This window comes from Schistocerca nitens, chromosome 2 (assembly GCF_023898315.1).
Source record: "Schistocerca nitens isolate TAMUIC-IGC-003100 chromosome 2, iqSchNite1.1, whole genome shotgun sequence".
In the NCBI taxonomy this organism is placed as follows: domain Eukaryota; kingdom Metazoa; phylum Arthropoda; class Insecta; order Orthoptera; family Acrididae; genus Schistocerca; species Schistocerca nitens.
In genome coordinates this window covers 726324759-726347084 of record NC_064615.1, presented here as the reverse complement: position 1 = coordinate 726347084, position 22326 = coordinate 726324759, and the positions used below count along the sequence as shown (strand labels likewise).

Genomic DNA, 22326 nt, shown 5'->3' with positions numbered 1-22326 from the left:
ATATGTTGACTGGGGGACTGATGACGTGAGCAAACAATCAATGAAAAGTTATGAAAAAAGATTGTTTATATGGAACAGATGAAGCTGCCAGAAAAGTTCAGATAGGTTATATAATGGCAAGACAGATTATATATACCAGGTTTTAAACTACAAAACATTTCCGCTAGTAGATTGGATTCTAACTCTAATTTGTTGCTTGTAGACTGCAGATTAAAACAGAAAAAAATTCAGTAATGCAGGAAGATATGGAAATGAAAGCTGGGTAAACCAAAGGAACTATAGTGTGTTGAGTTTTTAAGGGAGCATTAAGCAACCATTGACCAATGGGAAAGGAATACAATCATGAATGGGTAGCTTTGAGATATGAAATAGTACAAGCACCAGAAGATTAAATAAGCAACTGATATGAAATTCCAGTAAAAATCTTTGGATAACATATGATATATTGAATTTAATTAATAAAAGGGGAAAATATACAAATGAAATTGGCCAAAGGGAATACAGACATCTAGAAGACGGGCCTGACCAAAAAATGCAAAATAGCAAAGTGTAAATGGCTAGAGGATAAGTGGGTCATTCCATGTCAGTTGAACCAATTGGAGAAAATGTTCCAGCTGATAGACTCAGATTTGGCTGAAATTTAGCACACCAGTGCTACCAAGTGTGGAACACTCATGTACAAAATTTTAAGTTCCCCTGCAAAGGAGAAAGAAGGTGGCATGACCAGGAAATTGCAACCCGCATCTGGCAATCTATCTTCAGACCCAACTTCAGGTCTTAATAACTTTGGAACTATTCCACACAGTCCAGTGAAATTTTTACAACCCAGTAACATCCACGTAGAGAACACTCTCTATGAATCAAAACACCAACAACATATTTCTGAGGGAAAATAAATTCCAAATTGTGATTAAAAAAATGTAATACGTTAAAAGGTACATATTGTAGGTGCCCTCTATGCCAAATGTAATTCACTCAAAAAGGGTATAATTTTTTTGTGGTAAGCTTAATGTGGCCTAAACACACACAGAACTCATCTTGTCCATATCAGTCACACAAACAGTTACATGCACACGAAAATACAAAAATTTGAAAAATTACCTGAAAAACATGGATTTTCAAAGTGTGGTAGCACAAAAGGGTCAAGTGATATCCAAGCCAAATTTCAAACACTGCATAACTAGACCATAATATAATATGTGGCAAAATTTCGACTTGTTATTGCAAGGCATTTGTGTGCAATAAAAGTTGACTGAGATGTATTTGGTTACGTTTCTTTTAACACAATTTAGCAAGTAATAGTGATGATGCAGACAGCTTGATTCAGATAAAGCTGCAGCAATTGTTGGGGACCATTAGGCAACAGAAAGTTAAACAATGGTAGTTTTCAGGGACAGAATGAGTCATTGTTAGGCAGGAACAACAAAGGAAACAAGCAACAATTACAGGTTACTCGTGTCTTTAAGATTCTAGTTCAGACTGGTCAGTACTGTTGTGGAAAGTCAGTATGGAGGTAGAAGAGTATACTAGTGATGCTTTTGTTCAAACAAGTTGCAGTATTGGTAGAGCACAAGCATCTGAATGTCATAAAACAACATAGGGAACAAAATGTGGCATTCACTTTGTACTGTAAGATCTGGATGAATCGGACCAAGATTTGTTGCTATGGAGATCCGGGATACACCTTGTGGGCACAAGAAGTACAGTTCCAGGAAACTTTAGTGTTTGTTATCATCATATGAAAGTGTTTCTGGATAAGTATTCTTTCCTACAACAAAGTTGTTTTGATACATTTCGGATTCATAAGAGGACAGTGGAGTGTAGCCTCAGAGAAATTGATTTAAAATCAGTATTGAAAGTGAATCAGTGCATGGGACTAAACATGAAACCAGGACAAAGGTTATGTTATAGGTGTGTTACACTGCTAAAAAATGAAGAATATTCTGATAATTTACATGACAGTGACGAAGAGCATCAGCCACCTACAACCACAGCGGATGAGCAATTAAATACTTCAGTGACTGCTCTTGGTTTGTCTCCCATGAAGACACACAAAGTTGGGAAAAGAGACAGGCCCAGCTATGGTAGAAAAAAACTACAAGAAGCTCAAATGGAATTAAAACACAAAATAGCTGACACATATATGGTCCACCCCAAGAACCATGGACCTTGCCGTTGGTGGGGAGGCTTGCGTGCCTCAGTGATACAGATAGCCGTACCGTAGGTGCAACCACAACGGAGGGGTACCTGTAGAGAGGTCAGACAAACGTGTGGTTTCTGAAGAGGGGCAGGAGCCTTTTCAGTAGTTGCAGGGGCAACAGTCTGGATGATTGACTGATATGCCTTGTAACACTAACCAAAATGGCCTTGCTGTGCTGGTACTGCAAACGGCTGAAAGCGAGGGGAAACTACAGCTGTAATTTTTCCCAAGGGCATGCAGCTTTACTGTGTGGTTAAATGATGATGGTGTCCTCTTTGGTAAAATATTCCGGAGGTAAAATAGTCCCCCATTTGGATCTCCAGGCGAGGACTACTCAGGAGGACGTCGTTGTCAGGAGAAAGAAAACTGGGGTTCTACGGATCGGAGCGTGGAATGTCGATCCCTTAATCGAGCAGGTAGGTTAGAAAATTTAAAAAGGGAAATGGATAGGTTAAAGTTAAATATAGTAGGAATTAGTGAAGTTCGCTGGCAGGAGGAACAAGACTTTTGGTCAGGCGAATACAGGGTTATAAATACAAAATCAAATAGGGGTAATGCAGGAGTAGGTTTAATAATGAATAAAGAAATAGGAGTGCGGGTAAGCTACTACAAACAGCATAGTGAACGCATTATTGTGGCCAAGATAGACACGAAGCCCACGCCTACTACAGTAGTACAAGTTTACACGCCAACTAGCTGTGCAGATGACGAAGAAGTTGAAGAAATGTATGATGAAATAAAAGAAATTATTCAGATAGTGAAGAGAGACGAAAATTTAATAGTCATGGGTGACTGGAATTCAGTAGTAGGAAAAGGGAGAGAAGGAAACATAGTAGGTGAATATGGATTGGGGCTAAGAAATGAAAGAGGGAGCCGCCTGATAGAATTTTGCACAGAGCACAACTTAATCATAGCTAACACTTTGTTCAAGAATCATAAAAGAAGGTTGTATACATGGAAGAAGCCTGGAGATAATAAAAGCTATCAGATAGCTTATATAATGGTAAGACCGAGATTTAGGAACCAGGTTTTAAATTGTAAGAGATTTACAGGGGCAGATGTGGACTCTGACCACAATCTATTGGTTATGAACTGTAGATTAAAACTGAAGAAACTGCAAAAAGGTGGGAATTTAAGGAGATGGGACCTGGATAGACTGAAAGAACCAGAGGTTGTACAGAGTTTCAGGGAGAGCATAAGGGAACAATTGACAGGAATGGGGGAAAGAAATACAGTAGAAGAAGAATGCGTAGCTTTGAGAGATGAAGTAGTGAAGGCAGCAGAGGATCTAGTAGGTAAAAAGATGAGGGCTAGTAGAAATCCTTCGGTAACAGAAGAAATATTGAATTTAATTGATGAAAGGAGAAAATACAAAAATACAGTAAGTGAAGCAGGCAAAAAGGAATACAAACGTCTCAAAAATGAGATCGACAGGAAGTGCAAAATGGCTAAGCAGGGATGGCTAGAGGACAAATGTAAGGATGTAGAGGCTTATCTCACTAGGGGTAAGATAGATACTGCCTACAGGAAAATTAAAGAGACCTTTGGAGAAAAGAGAACCACTTGTATGAATATCAAAAGCTCAGATGGAAACCCAGTTCTAAGCAAAGAAGGGAAAGCAGAAAGGTGGAAGGAGTATATAGAGAGTCTATACAAGGGCAATGTACTTGAGGGTAATATTATGGAAAGGGAAGAGAACATGGATGAAGATGAAATGGGAGATACAATACTGCGTGAAGAGTTTGACAGAGCACTGAAGATCTGAGTTGAAACAAGGCCCCGGGAATAGACAGCATTCCATTAGAACTACTGACAGCCTTGGGAGAGCCAGTCCTGACAAAACTCTACCATCTGGTGAGCAAGATGTATGAAACAGGCGAAATACCCTCAGACTTCAAGAAGAATATAACAACTCCAATCCCAAAGAAAGCAGGTGCTGACAGATGTGAAAATTACCGAACTATCAGTTTAATAAGTCATGGATGCAAAATACTAACGCGAATTCTTTACAGACGAATGGAAAAACTGGTAGAAGCCGACCTCGGGGAAGATCAGTTTGGGTTCCGTAGAAATATTGGAACACGTGTGGCAATACTGACCCTACGACTTATCTTAGAAGAAAGATTAAGGAAAGGCAAACCTACGTTTCTAGCATTTGTAGACTTAGAGAAAGCTTTTGACAATGTTGACTGGCATACTCTCTTTCAAATTCTGAAGGTGGCAGGGGCAAGATACAGGGAGCGAAAGGCTATTTACAATTTGTACAGAAACCAGATGGCAGTTATAAGAGTCGAGGGGCATGAAAGGGAAGCAGTGGTTGGGAAAGGAGTGAGACAGGGCTGTAGCCTATCCCTGATGTTATTCAATCTGTATATTGAGCAAGCAGTGAAGGAAACAAAAGAAAATTCGGAGTAGGTATTAAAATCCATGGAGAAGAAATAAAAACTTTGAGGTTCGCCGATGACATTGTAATTCTGTCAGAGACAGCAAAGGACTTGGAAGAGCAATTGAACGGAATGGACAGTGTCTTGAAAGGAAGGTATAAGATGAACATCAACAAAAGCAAAATGAGGATAATGGAATGTAGTCGAATTAAATCGAGTGATGCTGAGGGAATTAGATTAGGAAATGAGACACTTAAAGTAGTAAAGGAGTTTTGCTATTTGGGGAGCAAAATAACTGATGATGGTCGAAGTAGAGAGGATATCAAATGTAGACTGGCAATGGCAAGGAAAGCGTTTCTGAAGAAGAGAAATTTGTTAACATCGAGTATAGATTTAAGTGTCAGGAAGTCGTTTCTGAAAGTATTTGTATGGAGTGTAGCCATGTATGGAAGTGAAACATGGACGATAAATAGTTTAGACAAGAAGAGAATAGAAGCTTTCGAAATGTGGTGCTACAGAAGAATGCTGAAGATTAGATGGGTAGATCATATAACTAATGAGGTATTGAATAGGATTGGGGAGAAGAGAAGTTTGTGGCCCAACTTGACTAGAAGAAGGGATCGGTTGGTAGTACATGTTCTGAGGCATCAAGGGATCACCAATTTAGTATTGGAGGGCAGCGTGGAGTGTAAAAATCGTAGAGGGAGACAAAGAGATGAATACACTAAACATATTCAGAAGGATGTAGGTTGCAGTAGGTACTGGGAGATGAAGAAGCTTGCACAGGATAGAGTAGCATGGAGAGCTGCATCAAACCAGTCTCAGGACTGAAGACCACAACAACAACATGTATGCTAAAGCAAGCTAGGAAAATAAAAGCAACTAAAGGAGTGCTTCCACAACTTCATCAGGCTCAAGGTAAGCAATTGAGTTCAGAAATAAAGGTGCTAGTGTCGGAGTTTTATGAAAATAATGACTATGGCCAAATAATGCCTGGAAAAAAAGACTGTGTAACGGTGAAAATGGGAAATATATGTGTAAAGATGCAAAAAAGACTGTTGCTATGCAACATATCAGAACTATATGTAGAATTCAAGGAAAAGTATCCCAATACCAAAGTAGGTTATCATCTTTTTTTCAATCTTCGGCCAAAATGGGTTGTGCCTGTAAGTGCAAGGGGCACACACAGTGTTTGTGTATGTGAGACCCATCAAAATTCTAAGCTGATGCTTGCTTCTATAAAGGATTCTGGTCTGGATTACAAAGGTGCAATGAAGCTGCTAGTGTGCGACATCAGTTCCTACCAGTGCATGATACACAGGTGTGAAAAGTGTCCTGGTAAGGCAAATCTTGCAGAACACATGAATAACAAACTGTACGGTGAACTCCTTATGGATGACGATGAACTTGTTTCTTATAAACAATGGACACACATGGATCGCGCAAGTCTTGAATCAAAGCAAAGTACAGTGGAAGATTTTGTTGAAATGTGTTGTCAAAAAACAGACGAACTGACCACCCACAGCTTCACAGCAACAGCACAATTGGCTTATCTCCAGTTTTGTAAGGATAATTTGGAAACAAGATGAAATTATAGTAATACTAGACTTTTCTGAAAATCGTGCATTTATAGTTAAAGATGCCATCCAAGGATATCATTGGGACAACAGTCAATCAGCTTTCCAGCCATTTGCAATTTACTATAGAGGTGAATCAGGTGATGTGTCTGTCATGAACCTGTGCGTTTTTAGCGACTGTTTAATTCATGATGCCGTTGCAGTTCATGTCCACACTCACCCTGTCATGGTATATGTGATAAACAAGCTGCCTGACATACATTTTACGAAATACTTCAGTGATGGGACAGCTAGTCGGTGCAAAAACTGTAAAAATCTCAAAAATTTATGCATGCATTACCATGATTTTCAGGTTCATGCAGAATGGAATTTTTTCGCAACAAGTCATGGTAAAAATGTATGTGATGGTATTGGTGCTACTATTAAGTGCATGGCATCACGAGCTAGTCAGCAGCACCCTACAGAAGGTCACATTCTAACACCTCTTCAATTATTTACCAGGGTACAGAAAAATATCTCTGGCATACAATCATTCTATGTTTCGAAAAATGAGGTGAAATCAGTCGAAAAGTTGCTTAAAAGCAGACTAGAACACGTTAAAACTGTTGTAGGCACAAAGAGCCATCATTACTTCTCTCCAGCGGACTCTGACAATGTGCAGATGGGCAGACTGTCCAGTTATAACTATATGTTCATGCACAACATGTGTCTTCACAGTGTGTCTGACTCAGGGTTCAGAAGCAAAAGCAGCAACATACAACCAGGTTGCTACGTTATTGCTGTTTATGATGACAAATGGTACTTATGATGTGTTGCAGAGTGCTGTGAAGCAGAAGGTGCTGTATTTGTGAACTTCATGGTACCAGCAGGACCAGCAAGATCATTTCATTGGCCACGTTTGGCGACAGGTGTTGGAGTCCTTTTGAACATATTCTTCTGACAGTTCCAGTTCCTACCACAGTGTCAGGAAGAGTGTACAATTTGCCACTCAATGTACAGAGTACAGTAGCTAAAGTGTGGGAGAACTTCAGTTCGAAGCACAATCAACTTGTTTTTGGCAGTTAAGGTGCAGTAAACATTAATGATAGGTTGTGTTAATCTGTCTGTATGTTGTTGCTTAGTGATTAAACAGTTGTGGGAGAGGGTAAGAAGAGGCAGAACAGTTTACGATATGTTTTTACAAAATTGTGTTGTGGAACAATGGCCACATCACCAAATACATCTGTCAACTTCCATTGTACACAAATGTCTTGCAATAATATGCTGAAATTTTGAGATATATATAATTATGGTCTACTTATGCAGTGTGTGAAATTTGGCTTGGATACCACTTGTCCCTTTTGTGCTACCACACTTTGAAAATCCATGTTTTTCAGGTAATTTTTCAAATTTTTGTATTTTCGTGTGGATGTAACTCAGTTTTTGTGACTGATATGGGCATGATGTGTTCTGTGTGTGTTTAGGCCACATTAAGCTTACCACAAAAAATTTATACCCTTTTTGAGTGAAATATATTTAGCATAGAGGGCACCTACAATATGTACCTTTTAACATATTACATTTTTTAATCACATTTTGGAATTTTTTATTTTCCCTCAGAAATATGTTGTTGTTATTTTGATTCATGGAGTGTGTTCTCTAAATGGATGTTACTGGGTTGTAAAAATTTCACTGGACTATGTGGAATAGTTCCGAAGTTATTAAGGCCCGAAGTTGGATCTGAAGATAGATTGCCAGATGCGGGTTGCAATTTCCGGGTCACACCACCTTCTTTCACAAGTCGTAATACTGGAACTAATTGGCAGGGGAAACTAATACTTTGTACATGAGTGTTCCACACATGGTAGGATTAGTGTACTGAATTTCAGTCAAATCTGAGACTGAGCTGGAGCCCCTGCTTGAACTGACATGGAATGACCCAGAAGTAAAATACGGGGAGCTGAAAGTTATCTATAACTTGTACAGAAATCAGATTGCAGTTATAAGATTCACAGGGCATGTAAGGGAACCAGTGATTGAGAAGAGAATGAGATGTGGTTATACCCCATGCTTAGTGTCAATCTGTTTGTACATGGAGTATAGTACATGCATGGTGAGCATGGGGCCGTAAGCTATTGCAGCACCTCCTTTGTTTTCTGTGCTGCAATCTCTCGTGAATTTTGCTTTCTTTTTTTGTGGTGGCAGACTTTGATGTTGACCTCACTATTTCGTTAGTTCTGCCTTCCATTCTTGGAATGTTTATTGACCACCTTCTGGGTGAAGTAATTGGTGGTTGCGTGCTAGGTTTGACCATCATTTTCAAGACTTTTTTGTAACGACTAACAGTGCAGAAACATCTTAAGTAGCACCAAATGCCTTCAGTTTTGAAGATCGTCGGCATACAACACGTATGTAGGCTCTTAGATGTGCTTCACCTGCTTCAAAATCAACATAGTAGCCAATCAAACCAAGTGGGATTGCTATGTATCCTTCCCGTTTAGGCTCTGACAACACAGGGATCACTCTGCTGTTACTGAGCTGCTAGCTCCCCATGCATGCCAGGAAGTAGATACCTGCCTTCCTGGAGCATCAGGACTTCGGCTGTGGCCATGGTGCTAGGTGGCACCTATGGGGAGAGCCCTTGATAGTAGTGGATAGCATCAGGACAGATTGTTCGCACGTGACACATATTAAACTACACCAGAACAATGGCCACTCTGATTTGGCCATATCCTCAGGAATCAAAACTTCAACACAGAAAGTTACAATCCCACTGCTTTCCTCACCCCAGCTATCCTATGAGAAAAGGGGTGAGCCGAACATCTAGAAGCAAAACAGTTTATTCAGTATTTAGTATGTACTCGAATTGATGGGGATACTTTTACTGTGACAGAGTTGTTACTGTTGTAGGAAATATTGAAGATAAATTTGGAGAAGTTGAGTAATTAGGAAAAATGTGCAGTGAATCACTATTGATTAAAGCCTCTTTTGCGTACGATCCTCAGGTCTTCAAGCATGTGATCATTCCGCCACACAAGAAGGAATCATCTTCCACTGAGCCCGTAACCATTTCGGACCTGAATTTTTTTTAGAGGAAGGAAAATTTATCTGTAAGTGGTAATGATCTTAGGTGATTTTTAATGATTTTAGGTGAAAGATTTATACAAAAATATGTACCTCTTTTCAAAACATACTTGGTACACTTGGCTTAATTTTTTTGGACTAAGATAAGTAATTGCGAAAAATTCTTGATTGTAATAAATAATAACATGATCATTCAATTATGTAATGCCAAAAACAGTAACAATATTCAATTATACAGCAGAATATAGCGAACAGACTGCATCCGAATAGTCTGTTGGTCATGACCTGCTGCGCACTGCTGCCATTGACTTGCTGGTATTTTCATAGTGATAGCAAACATTTGGCAGCACTTGCGCATGATGAAAAAATTGAACATTGACAAATGTGTTCAGGTTTCCACTGGGGAAAAAATACTTTTATTGCTGCGAAGACATAGTAAAAGTTAATGTACACAATTGTAGCCAGATGGCCTGAAAGGGTTAAGCTCCAAACAGATGGAGCCACGGGTTAACCTTGATCAGCAAGACACACACTTTACTCAGTGTATCCAAAAATGTCCAGAGGGTAATTAAACAGATACAGATGCCTTTATCTTAGCTTTTGAAGGGAATATCCTCCTGGAAAAAGTGAGTCATGGTCTACAGGTGTGATGCGAGGGCATATGGAGGGGTCTCTATGTCAGTTTGGAAAGATGTGGCCAGTCAGTGGCCTCTCCTTGGTACCACGTTGGAAGCAGCAATGCCTGAATGCAAAAGATCTCAGTGATCGCACCACTTGCAATGTCTACATACCTCCTGGCAGGCCACTTACTTACCTTGAGTTGACACTTTAATCCAACAACTTCTCCCCATCCCCTGTTTCTCTTACAAGGGGACATCAATGCGCACTCTGACTGTGACCTGTCTCCCCTGAGTGATGGTGTTCCAACACATTGCAGTACAGCCCGTGGCACCTTTTCAGTTGTCGTTCTAATTGTCTCTTCCCCCAGTCTCGTGGCTTCACTGCATTGATCACTATGTGACGATGTTTCTGCCAGCGACCACTTTCTGGTGATTTGTCGCTTCCTTGTCACCAGATGGACCGATAACCACATTAGGTGCTTCAAGAGCCTACTAGCAGACGTATGCCTTCGCTGTTACCTTCTCCCTTCCCCCTGTGGGTCTGGGGGTTAGAATGGATCTGAGATATTCCTGCCTGTCGTAAGAGGTGACTAAAAGGAGTCTCTCACTTTTTGGCCCTATGAGTTCAGGTCCCATTCTATGGTTTGACCTGCCACTTCCAAATTCTACAGAAGTGCGAGCCATATGGGGAAGGATGCCTTACGTGGTGCACGAGTTATCCATAGTGCCCTTAGATTCGATCTCCTGAATCTCTTGTCATGGCTTTGCATCCCCAGCTGCAATTCAACTATTTGGGTGAGGACAGTTTCTGGGGTATGTCGTCTTCTTCTGTTGCTCCTGTCCTCTTTTGCCCCCATGACAATATTGGAGTTCTCTGCACACAGTATCCAGCACGGTAGCCAGTCCTTTTGTGGTGGGGCCTTCCTGTACTCTTTCGGTGGTAGCCCTCTGACAACACAGAGGTTGGACTGCTGATGTCTGAGCTGCAAACTCCCCATCTATGCCAAGGAGTAGATGCCCGTCTTCCTGGGGCATCAGGACTCCCAGCAATGGCCATCACGCCAGTTGGCCTTTGCTGTGGCTAGGAGGCACCCATGGGGAGAGCCCCTGATTGGAGTGGGTGGCTTCAGGGCAGATGACCCGCAATGAGGTGGACTAAGTCATGTCTTGCTGGTGACCGTATGGCACCAGCAATCTGCAAGAAGGGCAAGATCAAATACAATGCCGTCAAGTATGACCCCAAATCGTTTCCCTCCCTCGCTACGCCGTGTGATGAAGGTAGGGCTACAGAACAGAGAGGGCCATATTTGCCTCGGTTTTTATTCTGTAGCAGAACTGATGGGGACTCCTTTCTACCTATGAAGCCTCAGTTTTTCGTTGAACACCTTGAGGATAAATCTTGAGAAGTGACAGCGATGTCCAAGATGCGAATCGGCGCAGTCTTCATTCAGACAGCATCCCCAGCCCAATCCCAAGTGTTACTCGCCAGTGACAAGCTGGATGATATTCCCGTTTCCGTCACTCCCCATCAAAACCTCAACATGATCCAGGGGATCATTTTGCATAGCGATCTCCTCATGCAGTCTGACGACGAGCTCCACACCAATTTAGAATGGCGGGGCGTTCATTTCATCTGGGGCATTTACAGGGGACCCAAAGACAACAGGGTTGCTAGCAGTGCTTTCGTCTTGACCTTTGAGGGTGATTCATTGCCTGAAAAGGTCAAGGTGATGGTGTACCACTGTGACGTTAAACCATACGTCCCTCCCCGTATGTGGTGCTTTAAGTGCTGGAAGTTCAGGCACGTGTCTTCCTGCTGCACTTACAGCGCCACATGTCGAGTCTGCAGACATCCACTGTACCCAGATACTCCATGTGCGTCTCCTTCCACTTGGATCAACTGTGGAGAGCACCAGTCCCCCTGCTCACCAGACTTCCCAGTAATCCAAAAGGAGCGGAAAATTATGGAGTAAAAGACCCTGGACTGGTTGACTTGCACAGAGGCTAAACATAAATTTGAAAGTTTACACCCCATTCGGTTGACATCGACATATGCTGCAGCTACGTCACCGTCCCAAGTGTCAGTGATTCCTCACTCTGTGCCACGAACAGTGGGCCCTCCGGGCCACCAGAATACATCTGTCCCCTTGCTGGTAGGGGGCAAATCTTCCTCCGTTGCTCCCAAAACATCTACTTCGTGAGCAAGGCCCCCAAACGCAGGGGACATCGGTCCCCTCCCCCCTGTTAGAGAAGCAGCAGGCTCCACCGGCTCCTCTTGTGTGGAAGAGGTCCTTTGGGGCCCTCTCTCCCAATGTCTCCACTAATGCCATGGCGGACACTCGCCAGTGGCTAAAGGAGCCAAAAGCTGCTGGACGAAGAGCTGCATGGACTTCCTTCGTGCCTGAAGTTGCTTTCGAGAAATCTTCGCAGCATGCTCCTAAAGAGAAGTGAAAGAGCAAGCAAACTAAGAAGCAATCTGCTAAGAAACAGGACCCTCTGGTGGCCCCAGCACCACCACTCCCTATCAGTTCCGCATCTGAGGATGCGGTGGAGATATTGGCATCCCTTGTGGACCTGGATCTCACTGATGTCTCATCCACCATAGGAATAGCTATAAATAATCAATCGGTGGCAGCAGGTGACCCTGAGGCATAACCTGCCTCCTTGCACACTTCATGCCTTCCCAGCCTCATGATATCATCGTCCTCCAGTGGAATTGTGCCATTTTTTCCACCACCTGGCTGAGCTATGGCAACTCTTAAGCTTTACACCTACTTTCTGCATTGCCCTTCAGGAAACCTGGTTCCCAGAAATGCGGACTGCTGCCCTCCGCAGCTATAGGGGATATTACAAGAACCGTAGTGACTATAATAGTGTGTCAGGTGGAATTTGTGTCATGTCCTGAAATCAGTATGAAGTGGACCTGTGCCCCTTCAAACACCTCTTGAAGCTGTGGCTCTCATGATAAGGATGACGCAGAAAATAACTGTCTGCAACGTATATCTTCTTCCAGATGGTGCAGTATCCCTGAACGCATTGGCTGCACTGATTGATCAACTCCGTAAACCTTTCCTGCTTTTTGGAGATTTTAACACTCTTAACCCTTAGTGGGGTGGCACCGTGCTTACTGGCCGAGTCAGAGATGTCGAAAATTTAGTCACAACTCGACCTCTGCCTCTTAAATACAGGTGCCCCCACACATTTCAGTGTGGCACACAGCACATATTCAGCCATTGATCTCTCGGTTTGCAATCCTGGCCTTCTCCCATCTATCCACTGGTGTGCACATGATGACCTGTGTGTTAGTGACCACTTTCCCATTTTCCTGTCACTGCCCCGGCATCAGGCCCACGGACGCCTGCACAGATGGGCTTTAAACAAGGCAGACTGGGATGCTTTCACCTCTGCTGTCACCATTGAATCTCCCCCACATGGTAACATCGATGTGGTGGTTGAGGAGGTAACTACGTGATCCCTGTTCTTCAGGATGTGCCCAGCTAGAGACACTCCCTTGGTGGTCGCCGGAAGTCACTGAGGCAATTAAGGAGTGTCGGCGAGCTCTACCACAGCATAAGGGGCACCCATTCCCTGGAGCAACTCATAGCCTATAAACGGCTCTGTGCATATGTTCACCAGCTTATCAAAAGATGGAAACAGAAGAGTTGGGAGAGATACGTCTAGACCATTGGGTACCATACGTCACCTTCCCAAGTCTGGGCAAAGATCAAATAAGTTTTTGTGTACCAGACCCCCAACAGGTATCCCTGGTGTTAACATAAATGGTGTGTTATCTACTGACGCAAATGCGATTGCCAAGCTCTTTGCTGAGTACTATGCTTGCGCCTCTGCGTCGGAGAATTGCCCCCCAACCTCTTGCACTCTGAAACGGTGGATGCAAGGGAAAGTCCTCTTGTTCACTACACGCCACTGTGAACCCTATAATGCCCCATTTACAGAGTGGGGGCTCCTCAGCGCCCTTGCACATTGCCCCGACACAGCTCCTGGGCCACATCGGATCCACAGTCGGATGATTAAAAATCTCTCGTCTGACATCTCCTCATGATCTTCAATCGGATTTGGTGCGATGACGTCTATCCATCACACTGGCAGAAGAGCACCATCATACCAGTGCTCAAATCTGGCAAAAACCTGCTTGATGTGCTATCGGCCCATCATCCTCACCAACAGCTGGAACATACGGTGTGTCGGTGGTTGGGTTGGATCCTAGTCACGTGGCCTACTGGCTCCGTGCCAGGGCGGTTTCCTCCTGGGTCGCTGTACCACTGATAACCTTGTGTCCCTCGAGTCTGCTATTTGAACAGCCTTTTCCAGCCGCCAACACTTTGTTGCCATCGTTTTTTGATTTACAAAAAGCATATGACACAACCTGGCAACATCATATCCTTGCCACATTATATACGAGTGGGGTCTCAAAGACCCACTCCTGATTTTTATCCAGAATTTCCTGTCACTTCATACTTTCCATGTCCAAGTTGGTGCCTCCCGTATCCCCCCCCCCCCGCCCCCCTCCCACCCTACCCCATATCCAGGAGACTGGGGTCGCACAGGGTTCTGTATTGGAGTGTGTCTCTATTTGTAATGGCCATTAACGGTCTAGCAGCAGCTGTAGTGCTGTCTGTCTCACCCTCTCTGTATGCAGATGACTTCTGCTCCACCAGTACTGGTGTTGCTGAGAGGCGTGTACAGGGAGCCATCCACAAGGCGCAGTCATGGGCTCTAGCTCATGGCTTCCAGTTTTCTGCCGCAAAGTCATGTTATGTGCTTCTGTCTGCATCATACCGGTTTGTCCAGATCCAGAACTTTATCATACTGATGATCCCCTCGCAGTAGTGGAGACATACCGATTTTTAGGATCAGGATATCGAGAATCACAAACTAACATAGTGACTGAGGTAAACATAGGAATGGCTGGGGAAATGCATTCCGACTATATAATACCTCCCAACTGCTTCAGCAAGCCTTACAGTATAATAATTGGAAGTAGGGAGCAGTGGGGGAAAAAACAGTTCGACACTGTATGGGGAATATTGTTTGGTTCACCGATGGGTGGAAATCAGACCAAGGCGTTGGGGTGAGGGATAGGGGGTTCAGCCAAGGCTGGAGGGCATCATCTCTCTAGGTAAACTGGCCTCTGTATTCCAAGCTGAAATTACTGCAATCAGGGCATGTGTGGAGGAGAATATGCATAGGTGCTACGATGACCGTAGCATCTACATCTATTCAGACAGCCAGGCAGCCCTGAAATCACTGGCAGCTCCTGCAGCAAGATCTATGATTGTTGCAGAATGCCACAGGGTTCTGGTGGAGCTAGGGGGAAGCAATAGGGTAAACCTGGTGTGGGTCCCTGGCCATTCAGGGATCTGTGGCAATGAACAAGCTGACAGATTGGCCAGGATGGGGGCAACAACTCCATTTATTGGACTGAACCTGTCCTGACAATCACCAAGGCTATGATCAAACTAGAACTACAGAACTGGCTCGGGAAACAGCATGTAGAATATTGGACCAAGGTCCATAAACAAAAACATGGTAAGGTAATGATGCCCAAGCCATGTTTTAAAAGAAGCTCTGTAATCCGGGGATTGATCAGGAAAGAGATCAAACTCGTGACTGGACTGATGACCGGCCATGGGAATTTCAAAAAACACCTACACACAATGGGTATAATGGAAGAAGACCGTAAATGTAGGATCTGTGATGACAGTGAAGAAACTGCATCACACCTAATCTTCGAATGCATGGAACTGGAGAGCAAAAGATACAGAAACTTCGGGACAACTAGACCTGAAGAAATTGTGTGTGACAAAAAACTGGTAAAGGGACTCCTTGCACTATTTAAGGGCATTGGTTGGCTTTACTAGATATACAGGGAGCGATACCACACAATAAACTCGGTTTCGGTGCGGGCAGTGGCAGGTTAGACCTAAGCTGTTTAGCTTCCCTGTCAGAATTGAATCATCAAATCAGTGTCCTGGCAGAGGCTGGAGTCCCTCCATTACAGGTCAGGTGTGTGCAACTGTGCGCCAGTTACCTTACACATGTTCTTAGTTCTCCTGCGCATCCAAATTACCATCTGCATTTCCCACCCATGGCGGTTCATCTCCCACATTTGCGGCCCCGGTCAGGGCTTACAATTGCAGTTCGCATCTGAGCCCTTCTATCTGAACTGCCTTTACCACCTACATTCAAGGTCCATTTGCATACACCTCCATGGTGTACACCTAGGCTGTGGCTTCACCTGGGCCTTTCACATGGCCAAAGGGTTCGCCCCGTGGCTCTCCACTATCATTTCCTCTCGATTCTTGGCATGTACCAAGGCCATGAAGTGGTTTACACCGACGGCTCGATGGCTGATGGTCACGTCGCTTTGCATATGTCCATGGAGGACATAATGAGCAGCATTCCTTGCCCGATGGCTGCAGTGTTTTCACTGCAGAGCTGGTGGCTATATCTCGTGCTCTTGACCACGTCTGTTCATGCCCTGGGGAGTCATTTCTTCTGTGTACTGACTCCTTGAGTAGCCTAAAAGCTATCGACCAGTACTACACTTGCCATCATTTGGTAGCGACCATCCAGGAGTCCATCTATGCCCTGGAATGGTCCGGTCGTTCAGTGGTGTTTGTGTGGTCCCCAGGACACGACAGAATCCCAGCCAACGAACTTGCTGACAGGCTGGCCAAACAGGCTACATGGAAACTGCTTATGGAGATCAGCATTCCAATAACTGACCTGCATTCGTTTTTACGCTGCCAGGTTTTTCAGCTTTGGGAGACGGAATGGCATATTCTAGTTACGCACAACAAACTGTGTACTATTGAGGAGATTATGAATGTGTGGCAGTCCTCCATGCGAGCCTCTCGCAGGGACTCTGTGGTTCTCTGCCGGCTCCGCGTTATCCACACTTGGGCAACCCACAACTACATTCTGTGCCATTAAGACCTGTCACTTCAGTGTTGATGCAGCGCCCAGTTGACAGTGGCCCATATTCTGGTGCACTGCCCCACTTTGACTGCCGTGCGATGAAATTTTCGGTTATCGGACTCGTTGCTGCTAATTTTATGTGACAATGCCTCATTGGCTGATTTAGTTGTACGTTTTATTCATGAGGGTGGGTTTTATCATTTGATCTAAGTTTTAACGCATGTCCTTAGTCCCTCTGTGTCCTCCACCCTAGTGCTTTTAGGGTTGAGGTTTTAATGTATTGCAGAGTGGCTGGCTTCTCCTTTTTATACTCATGGTCTGCCAGCCATGGTAATCTGTTTTATTGTTTTAATCTCTTGTACCTATTTCTTGCGTTTCTGTAATTTTCTTCTCCCATTTTCTCCATTTAAGTGTTGCCCTTCAGTCGTTCTTGTGGTTTTTCCTTTTTCTCCGTTTTGTGTTGTCAGTCTTGCTTGTTTTATTCCCACCCTTGTGGAATTGTTTTATTCAGCTCAAGGGACCAATGACCTAGCAGTTTGGTCCCTTCGCCCCTCTTTTAAACCAACCAACCAATTTCTCCCCTTTCTGTCAGATTGCATTGATGATATTGTAAAAGACGTCTTCAGTGTGATAACTGCCGGCAGGTGCCATGGTGGACCATAGATATTGCAATAGGTTTTCAGGATCATCAAAGTGCCCTTCAACAATTCAAGCAACATCCTCTGCAGCCCAACTTTTCAGTGACTTTGTTCTAAAGCTTGCTCTCTAAACAAACTCAGTAAGAAGGATGGGAACACTATGACTCCTCCCTGGGAATGTATGTCTCTTCAGTTAGCCTTCTGCCGCCGAGCAGTGTGTCAGCAGTGCGCACGTAGCAGCATTACTGCATTTACTAGGCAGTCTTGTATTTTAATAACGGTTTAAATTTTATTTTGAATTGTTTGTGCTCTCTGTAGATTAGTTCAAACATTCTTTGCACAACAATATTTAGCATGGATAGGGACTGTGACTGCCGTGTTCGGATGCAGGCCGAATTGGCATCCCTTCGCTCCCAGCTTCAGGCAATGTTGGCTTCGGTCACACAGCTTGAGGCTGTTGCCAATGGGCATCACTGTTAGGGACGGCCAGCTCGTCCCACGCATCCTCCGATCGGACTACGTCTGTGGTTGCCCAGGATACTGCCCACATTGAGGCTGACCCCTCACCCGTGGTAGAGGGGGGCGGGGGGGGGTCATCTCGAGGTGTGGCAGGGAGCGAAAGACATTCCGGAGGGCTGAACGGAAGGCCTCTCCAGTTTGTCTGACGAACCGGTTTCAGGCTCTGTCTCCGGCTGTCACTGATCTTTGGCCAGACATGACTGCTTGTCCTGTTGCAGAGGTTGCAAGACCCGGGCGGTCGCAGAGGGTGGACTTGCTGGTAGTTGGGAGCTCCAATGTCAGGCGCGTAATGGGGCCCCTTAGGGATATGGCTGCAAGGGAGGGGAAGAAAACCAATGTGCACTCCGTGTGCATACCAGGGGGAGTGATTCCAGGTGTGGAAAGGGTCCTTTCGAATGCCATGAAGGGTACAGGGTGCACCCATCTGCAGGTGGTCGCTCATGTTGGCACCAATGATGTGTGTCACTATGGGTGGCAGGAAATCCTCTCTGGCTTCCGGCGGCTATCTGATTTGGTGAAGACTGCAAGTCTCGCTAGCAGGATGAAAGCAGAGCTCACCATCTGCAGCATCGTTGACAGGACTGACTGCGAAACCTTCGGTACAGAGCCGAGTGGAGGGTCTGAATCAGAGGCTGAGATGGTTTGTGACCGTGTGGGCTGCAGATTCCTCGACTTGCGCCATAGGGTGGTGGGGTTTCGGGTTCCGCTGGATAGGTCAGGAGTCCACTACACACAGCATGTGGCTACACGGGTAGCAGGGGTTGTGTGGCGTGGACTGGGCGGTTTTTTAGGTTAGATGGCCTTGGGAAAGTACAGAAAGGTCAACAGCCCCAAAGGGTGTGGGGCAGAGTCAGGACATGAGGGGACCAAGCAGCAGTCAGTATTGTAATTGTAGACTGGACTCTGTTGGGTGGACTCTGAGCTAAATATTTGTAGTATCGTTCCCAAAACCGATCGCGGTCCTCTGGTTTGGAGCCGAGTAGAAGGCTTAAACCAGAGGCTCAGACGATTCTGCGGAGATCTGGGGTGCAAATTTCTCGACCTCCGCTATCGGGTGGAGAAATGTAGGGTCCCCCTGAATAGGTCAGGCGTGCACTACACGCAGGAAGCGGCTACAAGGGTAGCGGAGTACGTGTGGAGTGCACATGTAGGTTTTTTAGGTTAGAGGATTCCCTCCCTAGGCCCGACAAGACGCCTCCTGAGATGCGGCAAGGTAGGAGTAGGCAAAATGAAACAGGGAATAACAATATTAATGTGCTAATAGTAAACTGCAGGAGCGTCTATAGAAAGGTCCGAGAACTGCTCTCATTAATAATCGGTCACAATGCCCACATAGTACTAGGGACAGAAAGTTGGCTGAAACCAGACGTAAACAGTAATGAAATCCTAAACTCAGATTGGAATGTATACCGCAGAGACAGGCTGGACAGTGAAGGGGGAGGCGTGTTTGTAGCGATAAGAAGTGCAATAGTATCGAAGGAAATTGATGGAGATCCGAAATGGGAGATAATTTGGGTGAAGGTCACGGTTAAAGAAGGCTCAGACATGGTAATTGGATGTCTCTATAGGCCCCCTGGCTCAGCAGCTGTTGTGGCTGAGCACCTGAAGGATAATTTGGAAAATATTTCGAGTAGTTTTCCCCACCATGTTATAGTTCTGGGTGGAGATTTTAATTTGCTGGATATAGACTGGGAGACTCAAACGTTCTTAACGGGTGGCAGGGACAAAGAATCCAGTGAAATTTTTTTAAGTGCATTATCTGAAAACTACCTTGAGCAGTCAAACAGAGAACCGACTCAAGGCGATAACATATTAGACCTTCTGGTGACAAACAGACCCGAACTATTTGAAACAGTTAACGCAGAACAGGGAATCAGCGATCATAAAGCGGTTACTGCATTGATGATTTCAGCCGTACATAGAAATATTAAAAAAGGTAGGAAGATTTTTCTGTTTAGCAAAAGTGACAAAAAGCAGATTTCAGAGTACCTGACGGATCAACATAAAAGTTTTGTCTCAAGTACAGATAGTGTTGAGGATCAGTGGACAAAGTTCAAAACAATCGTACAATATGCATTAGATGAGTATGTGCCAAGCAAGATCGTAAGAGATGGAAAAGAGCCACCGTGGTACAACAATAGAGTTAGAAAACTGCTGCGGAAGCAAAGGGAACTTCACAGCAAACATAAACATAGCCAAAGCCTTGCAGACAAACAAAAATTACGCGAAGTGAAATGTAGTGTGAGGAGGGCTATGCGAGAGGCATTCAATGAATTCGAAAGTAAAGTTCTATGTACTGACTTGGCAGAAAAATCCTAAGAAATTTTGGTCTTATGTCAAAGCGGTAGGTGGATCAAAACAAAATGTCCAGACACTCTGTGACCAAAATGGCACTGAAACAGAGGATGACAGACTAAAGGCCGAAATACTAAATGTCTTTTTCCAAAGTTGTTTCACAGAGGAAGACTGCACTGTAGTTCCTTCTCTAGATTGTCGCACAGATGACAAAATGGTAGATATCGAAATAGCCGACAGAGGGATAGAGAAACAATTAAAATCGCTCAGAAGAGGAAAGGCCGCTGGACCTGATGGGATACCAGTTCGATTTTACACAGAGTACGCGAAGGAACCTGCCCCCCTTCTTGCAGCGGTGTACCGTAGGTCTCTAGAAGAGCGTATCGTTCCAAAGGATTGGAAAAGGGCACAGGTCATCCCTGTTTTCAAGAAGGGACATCGAACAGATGTGCAGAACTATAGACCTATATCCCTAACGTCAATCAGTTGTAGAATTTTGGAACACGTATTATGTTACAGTATAATGACTTTTCTGGAGACTAGAAATCTACTCTGTAGGAATCAGCATGGGTTTCGAAAAAGACGGGTCGTGTGAAACCCAGCTCGCGCTATTCGTCCACGAGACTCAGAGAAGCAGACTGCTTGTGTCTGTGTATGTGCGGATGGATATGTGTGTGTGTGCGAGTGTATACCTGTCCTTTTTTCCCCCTAAGGTAAGTCTTTTCGCTCCCGGGATTGGAATGACTCCTTACCCTCTCCCTTAAAACCCACATCCTTTCGTCTTTCCCTCTCCTTCCCTCTTTCCTGATGAAGCAACCGTTTGTTGCGAAAGCTTGAATTTCGTGTGTATGTTTGTGTGTCTATATAAATCCGTTAGGAATGAAACAAATAGGAAGTGCAGGACAGCCAAGATGAAATGATTGCAGGAAAGATGCAAACAAATTGGAAAAGAAATATCTTCAGGAGGACTTTCAGCATTAGAAAAGTCAAAACAACCCTTGGTAGAACTAAAAGTAAAGGTGGTAACATTAAGACTGCAATAGCAACTCCACTGTTGTATGTGGAGGAAAGAGCAGATCAGTGGGAAAGAGCAGATCAGTGGAAAGTGTGTGTTGAAGGCCTCTATGAGAGGGAGGACTTGCTGATGACATAAGGAGGAGAAATTGGGGTAGATTTAGATGGCATAGGGGATCTGGTATTGGTCAGAATTTAAAAGGATGGCTTGAAATCAAATAATGCAGAAGGGATAGACAAAATTCCATTGGAACTTCTAAAATTATTGAAGTAAGTGGCAACCAAATGACTATTAAAGTTGGTGTTTAGGATCTGCGAGACTGGCAATGCACCATTAGACTTTCGGGAAAAAACTATCCACACAGTTCCGAAGATGGCAAGGGGAGATAAGTGAGAAATGTCGCATAATCAGCTTAACTGGTTATGCATCCAAGCTTCTGACAAGCATAATATACAGAAGAATGGAGAAGAAAATTAGGTTCTGTTAGATGACACAGTTTGGTTTTAGGAAAGGTAAAGGCACCAAAAAGGCAGTTCTGATATTACAGTTGATATTGGAAACAAGACTGAAGAAAAATCAAAGCACGCTCATAGGATTTGTCAACCTAGAAAAAGTTTTTGACAATGTAAAATAGTGCAAAATGTTTAAAATTCTAAGAAAAAGAGGAGTAAGATATAGAGAAAGACAGATAATCTACAATATGTACAAGAAGCAAGGGGGAACAGTAAGGTTGGAAGATTGAGAACGAAGTGCTCGGGTGAAAAAGGTTTTAAGACAAGGATGCAGTTCTTCACACCTACTGTTCAGTCTATGCATGTAGAAGCAATGGCAGAAATAAATGAAAGATTAAAGAATGGGATTTAAATTCGGGGTGAAAGGATATCAGTGATAAGATTTGCCAATGACATTGCTGTCTTCAATTAAAGTAAACAAGAGCTGTTGAATGGAATGAACAGTCCAATGAGTATAGAATACAGATTGATAATAAACTGGAAAAGACAAAAATAATGAGAATTGTGAAAGGCTTAACATCAAAATTGATCACAATGTAGATTAAGTTAAGGAATCATGCT

At 44.0% G+C, this 22326-nt stretch overlaps 1 protein-coding gene across 2 annotated transcripts in view; it reads left to right on the top strand.

Annotated features, from left to right (window-relative positions):
* LOC126234585 (U6 snRNA-associated Sm-like protein LSm4) overlaps positions 1–22326 on the top strand; it is a 54110-nt gene that overhangs the window by 4627 nt on the left and 27157 nt on the right. The window lies entirely within an intron of this gene.